At 37.9% G+C, this 11844-nt stretch overlaps 1 long non-coding RNA gene across 1 annotated transcript; it reads left to right on the forward strand.

The window, feature by feature from the left end:
- The first annotated feature begins 6028 nt into the window (after positions 1–6028).
- On the forward strand, positions 6029–11208 carry LOC124460564. Its single transcript, XR_006954462.1, has 4 exons — positions 6029–6344; positions 9557–9655; positions 10616–10904; positions 10986–11208. It is a non-coding gene; the product is annotated as an uncharacterized LOC124460564 (long non-coding RNA).
- Positions 11209–11844: the final 636 nt, after the last annotated feature.

Genomic DNA, 11844 nt, shown 5'->3' on the forward strand with positions numbered 1-11844 from the left:
TAGCTTTGCCTCTGTCTGCTCTTTCTCTCTCTGTCTCTCCCTCACTCACTCAGACTGTGTGTGTGTGTGAGAGCCTCGTCTCGTCGTCTACCCATAAGTGCTTCATTAATCTCTGTCAGCGTCATGCTCCCCTGCCCCTCTCCTCGCCAGTGTTTCTCTTGATGCTCCACCAATGGGCCCCCTCTAAATGATTTTCGTTTCTTTCTGTTGTATCTGTTGATGTTGATGTGAATATATATGTATATATACATATATATTTAGCTGTCACTGTGGTTAGCTTTGATTTTTCATGACTGTCCACTTTAGCGGAAAAAGATAGGCCAAAGGGGATGGACGGGGGGCACGGGGGAGACTCGTGGGTCTTCTTCTCATCTCTCTGTTGTATCTTTGATTTCTTTTTCGTGTTTTGCTTGCTGCCATTTGCTTTGGCATCTTCCATCTGATTGGTTGATAATTTACATTCGAGTGTTGCCTATTGGCATACAAGTACAATTATGGATCACAGTGTTGGTTAACGAGCGAAAATGAAGGGAAATCCTTGAAATTGGATCAATTAATCAATTATCCACATCGGCTGCTGCTTGTAGAGTCTTTAACCACATTTAGCACCACTCGATTTCTGTCTCTTTCACTTCACTTTGTTTTTGCCTCTCACACACACCTGCCCTCGCCCCACACCTGGCTACGTTTCACTCGCGTTACGTTTGACTTAGTAGACAGACAATCTGTCTGTCTGTCCATTTGTCTGTCTCTCTGTCAGTCTCCCCCTTCATATGCGTGTTATAACTTATATGCCTCGATCGCGTGCTAAAGGCATGCCAACCAACAACACAGCAAAAACAACAAAAAAAAAGGAAGGAAAACCGAAAAAAAAAAATCAATAGCCTGAAAAAAGCAACAAAAAGTACAACCAGATGCTGCTGCAGACGAGACGATAGAGAGAGAAAGAGAGGGAGAGAGGGAGAGAGTGAGAGAGTGGGAATATATGATGACACACCCAAATACCCAGCGAAAGACCAAAACAGGACGACATGTCAATGACACACCCAAAAGATAAACATGGCCCCGGAATCTATGTACAAGGAACTGGCAAATGCATGAATAATCCTGACTTCCATTCCATCTACACCCATCCATCCCCACCCATCCAGCCCTCCGACTACTACAAGAAACAACAATGTTGTTAAGCTTCCCCCAAGGTAATAGGTGGGTGGGTCACGCGACTGGGCATCATTCAATTCAATGGGAGCTAGGGCATCCTGAAATGTCCCTGAACACACACAAAAGCACACACACACATAGAAGCTGTCGTCATCAGGTCTGAGTTCGGACATTGATGTACCTACACACACACACACACATGTGCCTCAGGTTTCAAGTCCAAGCCAATGTAATGACGCCTCTCTCTCTCAATCTGTCCCCCTCCTACATACATACATACATACATAGGTGGGTAATTACCAGTACAAGTTGGGGGAGAGACTATTGTTGTTGTTTTTAGGTTTTTACCTGCTGATTATCAGGCCTTTGCATTGGGAACATGGAACATGGCATGCTCATTAGGCAAATCCTTGGAGAGTGCTAGACAGGATTATGATTGAGTCGAGGTGAAGTGTGGTGCGGTGCGGTGCGGTGCGGCAAGGTGCGATGCGGTTAGGTGAGGTGAGGTTACACATTGTTGTCACAGTAGATGAATAATGTTCTGTTCACGGCTTTACCTTAGCCATTTGCGATTCCCTCTACAATGTGAAAACATTGGCCATTACAAATTTAAATTTCCATAATGGTTCCAGTAATTTATTTTCTCCTCTCTCTCTCTCTCTCTTAACTTTGCCAATCTGTAATTTTTGCAATCCCTTCAGAGGACTTGCATGATATTCGCCAAAAAGGTCAAAGGGTCAAAGGTCTCACTCAAATCTCGAGTACAGTTAATTAGTTGTGCTTATTCTCTCCTCTCATTCTTTGAAATTCTAAAATGATGTAGTTAGAAAGTCTCTTAAAGAATTCTCAAGTTCATCCAAATTTCATTTAAGCAAATTTCGTTCCTAGGAAAGAGATAACCTTCCTTTTGCAGAGTCATTAAGGATCTCATCAGTGGCCAATATATACATTTTACGGTCTTATAGAAAGGACTATTTGCATTCGCAAATCAAAAAATTTCTAAAATGGCGATTTTTGTAATCTGATCGCCATTTTGTTGCATCATTTTCAGGAATTTGTGCTCGGCTGTCAACCAACCCCATCGACAAAAAAAAGGTCGCCCACAAATCACAGTGGGTTCCTCTGTGAATGAGAATTTGAACCAACCAAAAACAAAAAGCAAATTGTCATGAATATAAATTATTTAGCAGAAAAACTCTTATGACAGTGGGTGGTTGGGTTTTTCTGAGTGGTTGTATGGGATGCAACCCTAAAAAAACAGAGGAAACTACATGGGTATGGGGGGAAAAATGAGGAAAAAGCGTCAGTATCATTGCTCAAGCGCAAGTCATGTATGTATGTATGTATGTATGTATGTACATACATGCGTCCTCGTCCATGTCCATGTCCTCGTTCTTAACGTTCACATCGTCTCCCAATAGTCCTCATCGTCGTCATCGTCATCGTCGTCATCGTGCTGACTCTACACGTATCTGCAAAATACATTTTCAAGCTTTGAAACGTTGAAACGGAAAAATCTATTAAATCAACGTTGCTGCGGCAACCAATTGCGGGCAAACGAAACCAAAACCACCGAAAAAGCACCACACACACACACACACACACACACATCAAGTGGGTTGGGAATGATTGTCGTGAGCTAAGGTAAGGGGTGAACCACCCCCATTATAACATTTTGCCTATGGTTTGTATTTAAGTAGCGCACAGATACAATTTACAGCTCGCATTTCGTATGCAAAAACAAAAAAAAAAGAAAAAAAAAACTTTGTCCATCAGAAGGAGAAACTTTGTTTTTTCTCTTTTTTACTGGCGCACCACCCAACCGCAGGGAAAAACATGGGGAGCGTAGAAGGTGAGCCTCTATAGAGTGACCCAGGGTAATCGTCAGATACATTTCGCTCGAATTTATTGCTGCTGTAACTTTGGGCCTGAATTTTATTTCAGTTTTGTTAGCCAAGAAACAAAACCAACAACAACAACAAATACAATAAAAACAGGAAATTGTCGCATAGAGACACCCCACATACCAAATACCTAATACCATACATCCACAAGGGCCACTAGTGGCAGGAGCAAAAGCAAAAGCAAAAGCAGAAGCAGGAGCAGGAGCAGTGGCAGGAGGAGCTGTCCTAGCTACCCTAGAGAGTTCACCCTCATCACATCATTTCAGGGGTTTCGCTTAATGGTTAAAGCCTGGTCAAGGAGACAGGCTGAAAGAACTGATATGATCTAGCACACATATGTTTAACAGAGAACGGAATGGATAGGCCTATAAGATTTGTCTTCGCTCTATAGCCTTCAAATTCTCAACTAGTTTTAGAATTTTCAAGTTTCACATGTTATGATCTTTTTTATGCCACAAAGATAACGTCGGGGTCACCAAAATCATTAGAAATATTTGAAAATATATTGAACTACTAATTGTAGGCGTTCTTCGGAATGATTTTTTATATAAATATGAATTTCCACTGTAGAGCTTAACTTTCCCTTTACATTCTTTCGAAGAAATGTATTAGTTCTCCGATTTGTTAGATCAAATGGGGTTTTTTATTGTATGTGTATGTGTTTGTGTGTTTGGAAATGATAATTACTCTTTGTAAGCATGTATTGGAAGCCTATCGATAAAAAATCACAAACACATTGAACAATAATTCCATTTTACAATCTATATGTACATACAGATATATGTATATATATCATCATCGCCGAAGACTATGACTAATACACAGAACTAATCTTCAAAAAAAAAAAATAAATAAAAAGGAAGGGTTATTCACCAGCCAAACACTAAGAAAATGCAGCAAAATCAATGCGCAATTTGAGGAGAAAAAGTGAGTGGCGCCATTTTACATATACGTATGTATGTATACACCCCATCCTCCCAGCGAAGGAAGCAGCAGGACATAAAGAAGCCCAACAGAAGGCCACACACAGTTCTCCCTGCTTCCTCCCCCCCAAAAAAAAAACCCATCGCCATTCTTCCACTTTGGCCGCATGTCATGTCTAAAGAGGAGGAGGCAAAAAAAGCCAAGAAAGAATTTCAGATTCATGGCTTTGGTTTTTTTTTTTTTAGGTTTTTTGTTCGTACATTCATTTCCGCTCCGTCAAACGGCTTCACGTCTCTGGCGCCCACAGTTATTCTGTGAGGTCTGTCATTAATTTTAGCTGCCAGTTTTTGTTAGCCAGAGAATGGTAAGAGGATGATGGTAGGGATAACCACCCTAAGAAATCTTTCCTTTCCATTCCATTCACTCCCCCGCCACACATCCTTTGCGTACGCAGCATGGCGGGAGGATATGGCGGGAGTCCTTCAGTTAGTCAGTCAGTCAGTTTAGTTGCCTTGTCAGTTCCATCAAACGAAACGAAACGTAACGCAGCAACCCTCCCACTGGAGGGTAAATCCACCAACCAACCCTGGGACAGGTGAATTATTTCCCTCTAATTGGATTCCCTTCAGTTCTCTAAGAAAAAATCTATGAAATTTCTTTTGTTGCCTTTTTTCCTATTTTTTTTTTGTTTTTTTTTTTTGTTTTATGTCCCAGTCCGACCTTCTCTCGTTTCTCGTTAGAGCGAAGCAGAGAATCAACCCCCAAGTTGCAGCAGCTCAACAGACTCAGAGTCATACTACCCTCTATATGACCTCTGCCCACACACCTGCTAACGCCCCTCAGCACCTTGCCCATCCCCACATCTCATCCCTGTTCCCCGCCCCTCGACCATCACCTTTCTCACTTTATCCAACATCATGGACGATGACGTCGTCGTCGTCGTCGTCGCCGTCGTTGTGCTCGTATTTCGTTGTCGTTTCGTTTCATTTCGTTTGCCTTGGCCGATTCTCTCTTATGTATATATACATATACATATAAGTATATATGTATATATAGTATATAGAAACTATATACCATCGTTTGGTTACGGGGGTGAGAGTAGTAGAGAGTGGAGAGCAGACAGCCAACAAAAAGTTCTTCTGAATTTCTGATGTTTTTCTGATAAATTCTTCACTGCGCCATTCGAAGGTACATACATACATATACATATATAAACATCCAAGGTATACATATGTATATATATAGGAGGATACCTCTCAGCAGTGGATGTGGATGGAGGGTAGTAGAGGGGGTTACGACATTACCACCCAATGCCAAGCTCTTTCCGTTTGAGCTTTTGCAGCATTTTGTATGCCGGAGCAAAAATCAATATAGATGGACATTTATATATACCTATGTATGTATGTATCCATAGATATATCTGTATAGGTATAGTGGGGTGATTTAATGGCCTGTCACTACTTAAAGATGCAGCATTTTTCAGTGCAGTTATATGCAAATTTTGAGGTTAGGTCTTGCTAGTACTGGAAAATGGACATTTTCCTTGGGTGCCTGCCAAATTTTGCCAATTTTTGATTTACTTTGAATATTTTTAAAGAATATGATTGCATTTACTAAACATAAAATGGTTTAATTGTAACGATGCTCTGGATAAATAAAAACGTCGGGGTCACCATTAAATAATTTTAACTTCTCAGAGAATGAAGTCATGTATTTCTGAAAAAAATTGTGTATTGAGTAAATTTTCAATAATTTTTAAAACAAAAACAACTATTTCGTGATTTTATCCTCAAATTTAATAAGCTATAAAACTTTATAGGCAAAAGATAAAGTTTCGTTTTTGCCAATTTTCAAAAACATTGAGGAATTACAACAGCAAATTGCCTAAAGTGATGCCAAATGGTTTTAAAATGATGAAATCTATATGACTCATGATGACTTGAGTTCGATCCTGTCAAGTACGAATAATATTTATGTGTAAACCATAAAATATACACAATTGCTTATGAATATATAGCTACATATATACAAATACATATGTATGTATGTATGTACATATATAGAGATAGGCATGCTGTTCGTATCAGTTAGTCCGATAAGCATTAACATCTGTTAAGCAAGAAGTACCTACCTACTCATACAGACATATACCTCGGTCAGTGGAACAACAGCAACAACAGTTCACAGTTATATGTACATACTACGTAGGAACAATTGATCTATCTATATAGCCCGTCAAGGCAATAATGTGCAGAATTTCTGACTAATTGTAAGGCGAATGGAAAACCACAACAGAGCATGAGAGACAGAGAGAGAGAGAGAGAGGTTGAGGCAACTGGAGCAAATGGATGTCGTGTATGTACCTATACCTTTATTTATTTTCTTTTTTTTTATGGTTCCTTCGATTTCATTTTCGATAATTGAGTGAGAGAACTACACATACTACGTGAACGACACGAGCTAGCTAAGCTCATCCGACTGATTGGCGGCAGAACAATTCTATATGGCGACAACGCAACACAAAAACAAAAAGCAAAAATGATAAAGTCAAATGCAAGCTAATTGCATTTTGTCGCCAGAAACGCCAAAAAGATTTAACAATAAATATAACTCAAGTGAAAGACCAGAAAGTATCTGCAATCGGTTTCTACTCAGCACCCTATTAAGTGCTTGCTGGAGATTATTGCCGTCATAAGGAAGAACCTTGTGTGTATACATATGTAGGTTTATGTAAACATCGACTGAACAAGGTCAAATAATTTAGTCTTGCACAATTAGTTGGCTGTGCAATTCAGGCAGACAGTAGTAGTAAGTAGTTAGTTAGTAGCTTGAACCTGTCACATTGCGGTTATCCAATTTACTCTCAACATCTGTCATATAAACAACTCTTGCACACATCTGGAGGCTGTGCGACTAATAAGGCCAATCATTATCATTAACCATTTCATTCAAGCATTCACAAATTGAAAAACAAATGCAAACTTTGTACTTGCGGTTGCGGTTAATGTCGAACAAAAAAAAAACAACCAAAAATATATATATAAACTCTCTGATATGCAAGAAGTTCTCATAAACATATGTGACCGAACCAAAATATTTGATAAGAAAAATTTATAATATAAACTATTTAGAAACTTGTTTCTTCTATAAAATTATATTCTAGTATTATATTTATCCTTTATATTATGAAATATTTCATTCTGGAGTTTCGAAAAGACACTCGTTTTATAATCGGTTTCAGTTCCTTGTTTTATTATCACAGATCAGAGTTATGATCCCAGTTTCAGTTAAGCTTAGATTTATATTTCACTTCCACTCACAAGGGGAACTTTAGGTATACGAATCACCGTCCACTCGGCGTTTTACTTATAAGTCACCAAAGCTATAACTTTAAAGCCGATTTATTAGGAAAATATTTCTATATTTCTATATTTCACTATTCTTAGTGCGCCGAAATATTTCACACAGCTTCAAATGACGGGGTATTCTACAACATATCAAAAATTCATCCGAATCGGTGATTCGCATACCTGAATTTCCCCTTGTCAGAGTTTAGAAATCTGTTATGATTCTAGTTTCATTTCCGATCTCATTCCACCATTATAATTCTTTTTACTTAACATGTCTCATTACCAATGTTCCCAGTTTCAGATAAGTCTAGAATTATGTTCCAATTTTACTCAAAGTATCAGGATTAGTCTTATATTCTGTTTTAGTTTTGACGATCAGTTTTATATTCTGTTTCAGTTCACGCACACTCATCAGTATATGTATATATAAGTATCATTTGACGGGAAATTCAATTTACTTTCATACTTAAAGTAAGAAAAAAGTACCTTTTTTTTAAATTTGGTATCGTAAAACGGCGTCAAACCAAGAGACCTCAAGAATTACGAAATTTCGATGGGCCCCAAAACAAATACTGGGGCTAAAATGAAAATTTTTGGTATGCAGTTTATCTTAGATTACCTAGATCTACGACTTCTTCGAAGAATACACATGTCTAACTATAATATTTAAGATTTTGGAAAGACCGGGCTAAACTAATGACCAGCATTTGGGGGCCGATTTTCGTTCAAACGCACCTGTAAAAAAAAAAACGTCGAAAGCTGACATGACAATAATTATGGGTCATTATCTGAATACAATAACCAACAAATTACTGAAAAAATTTCTTCATTAAATTTCTTAGGAGCCGAGAAAATCAAATTCAAAGGGGCTAACCTGCTGGCCACCACTGTAGTTCAGTTTCATTGTTTCACTTCCATTCCTTCGATTTGATTCCAAATTGAATTCCATTTCGTTGCAGATTCTTTAAGAAGCATTAATGAAGTACTTTTTCTTGCCCATGCGTACGTAAACTTATCAGTTTTTTTCTGTGGTCATTTAATTTTCTTGTGGTTTAAGCCAATTGCATGTTTTTATTTTGCCGCAACATAATAAATACATATGTATACATATAGATTTGAAATTGTACAGATAAGCCATTGAAAATTTGCGGTCGGACATCATCTTGTCAACTCATGGGAACCAAAAATAAACACTCTCACACACACACACACAGAGGCAAAAAACGAAACCAGAACCAGATTATAATTGTGATTGGTTATGATTACGGATTATGATTTATACAAGTTGAAATTATGAGTTGAGGAATTATGAGTTCCAAGAATTATGTTGCATTTTATTGTATTTTTTGCCAACGTTAACAAAAAAAGGAAGAGAAAAGGTAAAGAAAATGTAGCGATCACTCATCTACAGGTGCCTAAGAAATATGCGAAACATCAGCGAAATTCAATTAGGAATCGATATGAAAACTTTATCTGTAAGACTATAGCCATATATATATATATATGCAGTGAAATAAAGATGATCTATTTGTAGAGTCATTAACCTGACACAAGTTTAAACACAATGTAAACAGAAAATCATCATCTTACCAGTCACTCACTCAGTCACTCACTCACTCACACACTCAGTCAGTCAGTCAGTCAGTGGACTCTGAAGTCTGGAATCTAAGCACGTGTTTTATATAAATGGAACACGACAATATGACTGGGTAATGTATGTAAGTATCTTATTGCTGATATGCTAACAGAATTATATGTACATATGCATATATACTTTGGATCAGAGTTTCAAAATTAATCACGACCCGCTACACATACGTTATAATCATCATGTTCTCCATTCGATTGATCAATTTGCATCGATTTCATGATACTCACACAGATATGATGATGATGTTTTTTCGATTTCTCTGAATCAGAGATACATATATATATATATCTCACTTGCTGTCTGTTTGGCCTGAATTTTATCTTGGCAATGCATTATTTCTTTTCTCTTTCTCTGCTGTGTTCATATATATATATGCATATTACGGATTTGAGTAACCAGAAAGCTTCTTCTTTAGCATTTCGCGGGGGTCTCATATTACAGACAGGCCATCTTTCTCTGAGGTACCTAAAACTTCCAGTTGACTACGCTGTTTTTTTTTTTTTTTTTTGGTTTGTTGCCTCCCTTTACTCCCCAAAAAGTTTTTAATTTTTTTTTCATTTCTTCAGATTTAAAATTCAACGAAATTTGCTGATTCTGTGCAAATCGAGCTTATCGAGAGATTTTTATGTACATATGCAAACTCTATAAGGAAAGTGAATACTCAGGTATGTCTACAGTATCTTATAGATATACTGATGATCGTGGTTAAGATTTGGTTTCCCATTCAACTTATTGAATTTGCAGTTTAAGCAAAATAAGGCTTAAAACAACCTGAAATAAAAACAGAAACAGAAATATCCCGGGAGGGGACGGAGCCAAACTTCTTTAAGTTTTAGTTTTAGTCTTTTGTAAGTCTGGAGGACTTTGAACGGCAAATTGTGGGCAAGGTTTTTCCATGACGGAGATTTGCAATCTCACCTTTTGCAAAGAGGTGAGGGGGGCGGGGGATAAGAGACAATAGGCGAGGGCGGCCAGAGGTATTTTCATCAAAAGTGCCGCAACGCAACAAATAGTCACTGATAACGGCACGAAACGAAATGAAACGGCCAAACTGAGTTACTGGGATGCGGATGCATGTGTGTGTGTGTGTGTGTGTGTGTTTGTGTGTTGTTAAGAGAGGAGGGGAGGTTGGGGATGGAGGTGCCGCGGTGGGGTAAAGCACCTTAAGCGTATGTTACGAGTATTTGCTTACCACACAGTCATCGGATATCGAGTTTGTTTTTGGTTCAGATACCCTTTCTTTATAGGGTATATCCCCTACCCAGAAAGTACATGCTTTGCCCTCAAGGATCTTAAGAGTTTTATGTCCATTATGTTTCATTAAACGTTGTTTTATTATCCTTATATCCATTATCCGTTGAAAAATTGGCATGTTTTCCAAATTTCCACATTACTATTTCATTAAAACCCTGAAAAAGCGTATTCTAAATCGACCGCCTCCTTCTCCATAAGTTTTTTCACAACTTTTGTGGTGGGTGTTCGACAAGCAGATCATGAATCGTTGTGAGAAGTTAAAGATACAATACTAGACAAAAAATATAAAGAACCCGATCCAGTACCTTAGAACTAAGACAGAGACTCTTCATTTAGTTTGTTACTCTTTTTTTTTAACGTTCTATTTTCAGAATTGCCAAACTGAAAGTAATCAGTAGAAATTTGTTTTATATCAATCATCTGACCAATGGACTTTCCAGCACAAATACAAATAAAACTCAGTCGAGATAGAGTCAGTCTGAGGGGTACTTATAGTACTCTACACTTTTTCGTCAGCAAGTCAGCGAGATAAAGCTACGAGGTAAACGAGAGACGGATGTGAAAGACAAAGATAGAGCGAGAAAGAGAGAGAGAGAGAGCAAGGTATATATAGAATTCTGGACATAAAACTGGGCAGCTGGATATGATAAGCCCTTGCAGGTGACAATGGCTTTAATTGAATTTCTTCTATTTTTATTATTGAGAAAAATCATTTGTTACCCACATACGCCATATAAATAGGTACCTTACCTTACCTTACCTTAACTCACCTGTGGTTCGATAAGAGACACTAAATAACTGGAGCCAGTTATCGTCAGTTGTCGGCCGTCTGATGGGTGGGTGAACCTTGAGATGTCTTCTGGAAATAACGGCCAAAACGGGGACAGAGAATACAGAGAACTCTGAGATAAGTGCTTGGGTGTTTATTTGGTTTTTAATAAACTTTGGATTTAAGATTCAATGACTTTTGATAGTGTCGGAAATGCTTAAATCTATCAATAAGATTTTTCGTAATAATTAAAAACCAAACTCTAACCATTTCCAAGTACTATTAAAAATGAGATGCCATATAAAATAAAAAAAAAATTCCATTTCAATTCAAGAACTTTGATCGATTGTCTACTAGAAATTGATAGGCATTTAGTTTTATTCTACTTTTGCCCTTTCGGCTAAAGCCCTTCGATCCATGAAAGGGATCTGAATCTTTAAACTAACTACAGTAGAATCCGGTTATAACGACGCTCAAGGGACCGATGATTTTCGTCGTTATATCCGGAAAACGTACTAACCGGAGGCCCTGTATTGGGTCGAAACCAATCACTCATCGAACTTTAGTCGCTATAACCGGACGGACGTTATAAGCGGAGTCGATACAACCGGATTCTACTGTAATTTGCTCATCATTTCCCTTTAGAATATAAAGATAAGTTCAATTTTTAGTAGGTGATTAAATCAAGTGGAAATTTTTGTAATATTAGCCTATTTTTGGGAATCATGGGAATCACCTTCAATATGGTATCTCTGTTGATGCTATTTACACTTGACCAAAACGGTGACGCGATTGTTTTACCTAAAAAACAAAGGTTGCCAATATAAAATC

Source organism: Drosophila willistoni, assembly GCF_018902025.1.
Source record: "Drosophila willistoni isolate 14030-0811.24 chromosome XL unlocalized genomic scaffold, UCI_dwil_1.1 Seg142, whole genome shotgun sequence".
Classification (NCBI taxonomy): Eukaryota; Metazoa; Arthropoda; class Insecta; order Diptera; family Drosophilidae; genus Drosophila; species Drosophila willistoni.